This window comes from Octodon degus, unplaced genomic scaffold (assembly GCF_000260255.1).
Source record: "Octodon degus isolate 3935 unplaced genomic scaffold, OctDeg1.0 scaffold00239, whole genome shotgun sequence".
Lineage (NCBI taxonomy): Eukaryota > Metazoa > Chordata > Mammalia > Rodentia > Octodontidae > Octodon > Octodon degus.
Window position 1 is genome coordinate 155,531 of NW_004524815.1, and position 3,153 is coordinate 158,683.

The following is a 3,153-nucleotide window of genomic DNA, read 5'->3' on the forward strand; positions in this document are numbered from 1 at the left end:
AGTAAAAAAAAAGAAACGACAACTATAATGAAAGAATTACTAAACATTTCTAAAGGAAGACACCGACAAAAAAAGAGCAGAATACAAAAATAATAGGAACATTGAGCTATAAGAAAAAAAAAAAGGCATGAAGCAAATTCAAAGAGATACTTAGGGGGCCAGGGAGATGGCTCAGTGGAATAAGTGCTTCCCTGACAAGCACAAGGGCCTCAGTTCAATCCCTGGTTCCACCAAAAAAAAAATACTTAGGAGATTAAAAATTCAATTGAAAGTTTGAAAAATCATCTGCACACTCTTTTTTTTTTCATTATTGCGGATTGAACTCAGGACCCTGTGCTTGCCAGGCAAGCACTCATTCTACTGAGCTATCTCCCCAGGCCCCTGCAAAATCATCTGAATGAAAGTGAAGATAGACTTTCAGACCTTAAAGACACTGTTGCAGCTTTTGAAAAGGAAAGAAATGATCACTTCAAAGCAACTAAGATCTAGGAAATAATAATTCAACAGCTGCAAGACAATGCAAAGACGAACTGTATAAGACTAACAGGCATCGATGAGATAGGAGTCAACTCATGTGATATGAAAAGAACATTATCAGAAGTAATAGCAGAAAACTTCCCAAATATGGTGAAACAGACCTGACATTCAGGTAAATAAGGCATATAGAATTCCAGCAGAACAGCCCCACTAGCAGCTTCCAACAACTCCAGCAGCTTCTCCAAACAGCATCCCTAACAGCTTCCAGCAGCTTCTCCTGTCCTGCCTTTATGACGCAGGCAACAATCTTCAGGTGGGCCTCTTACACCTAGCAGCATACTAGTTTAATTCTCCTGGATGCAATAAGTTGTCCACCAGTTAGAAATATACTACAATATACTCGATAGTCTGATATATATATATATATATATATATATATATATATATATATATATCATGTATAGCAGAAAGATGGTAATCAATTCAAAACAACCCTTCACTCAGTGGTAAGTAGGGAATGGGGCAGGTGTGGTGGGATAAGGACTGGAATATGCAGCATGTATTATGTATTCTGCTCCATTGGTCCTTGATCTGCTCAATGCTTTACACTGAAGAAACAAAGCCTCTTTGTAGAGGCTTGTGTGTGCATATGCAAAGAAAATGTCTTTGAGCTAAGACCCCCTTACCACTAAACGAACAAAAATAAAGCAAAGGAAAAGCATGTACATCTTCACAGAGAACTACTTTCAGGTCCCTGGAGACTCTTGGATGCTTTACAGAAACAATAACCCTTCTCAGCAACCCTTGAAGAGCATTTTCATTTTAAGTATGAAACTAAGTCATTTTATTCAAAATACTTGACCATAGAAAGCATTTTGTGTACCAATTTTAAGGTACAGCATTGAATAGATATAAAAACATACATATTCTTTCATTATTCTTTTCCTTAGAAAGGTCGTTTTCACTGTGATCTTTACAGGGTTTTAGTCGTACATTTATGATATGTGTTAACAACTTCTTTTTATAATTCCTTCTTTTTGATAACAAATTCTTTTTATAAGTACAGATATTCTAAAGGACTAGGTTCTCAAATTGTAGTTTAGGCAATATAAGCAACATTGTATTCATGTTTGGAATTTGCTGCTAGAAACTTTTGATACCAATCTGTTGTATGCATAAGTTTGCTTCATTAAATTTAATGAATAAGCACCATAATGTGATCGTCAGTGTAAAAGTGAAAGCCAACGTTCGAAGATCGCTATGATCATTAGAGCTTTAGCTTCATGCAAAGTTTTCACAATATTTAAGCTTTATAATTTTCCCATTAACCTGAGTCTGCATCTCCGAAACGCTGTTTACATATTATTTCAGATTTTGGCAGTTTACATGAAGATTATGCCTTTGGTAAAGCTTATGGCTCTGTACTTAATACAGTATGACACATGGCACTTAAGCTCCCTTGAGGAGCCAAGCAAAAGCCAGCTCCCACCAGGGACAACCAAGCTAACTCTAGATATGGGCAGTGTTCTTCTGCGAGTCAAATCAGCTTTCTTGAGAAACACTACTCTAGCTTTGTGTCTACTTTTTGCATTATCACTTGGGAATGGTGTATTAATATCTTAAAATTTTCACTTGATGATGAAGATATGTCCTCTTTACACTAGCTGTGCATGATTAACCTTCTATGGGTAAGTGTTAGGAACTGCATTACATTTTCTACTGTGTCTATCTAGAACATGTTTTCTGGTGGAAACAGATGGAGGAGCACAACCTCCCGGTGCTGACCAAATTCATTCTGCTGGGCGTCACAGATCGTTCTGAGCTGCAGGCTCCACTGTTCATACTGTGCCTCGTCATCTACCTGACCTCACTGGTGGGCAGCCTGGGCATGATCCTTCTCACCCAGCTGGACCCCCAGCTGCAAACACCCATGTACTTTTTCCTCAGGCACCTGGCTCTCGCTAGTCTTGGCTATTCCACAGCTGTGGGGCCCTAAATGCTGGTCAACTTTGTTGAAGAACAAAACACAATCTCCTATTGTTTTTGTGCCACACAGCCGGCTTTCTTCATTGTGTTCATTATTAGTGAGCTTTTCATCCTGTCTGCGATGTCCTATGACCACTACGTGGCCATCTGTAACCCTCTTCTCTACACTGTCATCCTGTCCCCAAGTGTGTGTTGGGTGCCAGTGGCAATGCCCTATTTCTCTTGCATGTTTTTGTCACTTCTGGTCACCATAAAGATTTTCAGCTTATCCTTCTGTGGACACAACGTCATCAGTCATTTCTACTGTGACAGTGTCCCTTTGTTATCATTGCTGTGTTCAGATACTCATGAAATTGAAATGGTAACTCTGATTGTTTCCATTTTTAACTTGGTGTCCTCTCTTCCAGTTATCCTCATGACCTACCTGCTCATCTTCATGGCAATTCTCAGGATGAAGTCCGCAGAGGGCAGGCTCAGGCCTTCTCCACCTGTGGGTCCCACCTGACTGTGGTCACCGTGTTCTATGGGACTCTAATATTTATGTATGTGCAGCTCAAGTCCAGTCACTCCTTTGACCCTGACAAAGTGGCTTCCATATTTTACATCATGGTCATCCCCATGCTGAATCCATTGATCTACAGCCTGAGAAACAAAGATGTAAATATGCTCTTCATAGTACATGAAAAATGA

The 3,153-nt window shown here is 39.5% G+C and overlaps 1 pseudogene; it reads left to right on the forward strand.

The window, feature by feature from the left end:
* The first annotated feature begins 2,233 nt into the window (after nt 1-2,233).
* On the forward strand, nt 2,234-3,153 carry LOC101572384 (annotated as a pseudogene).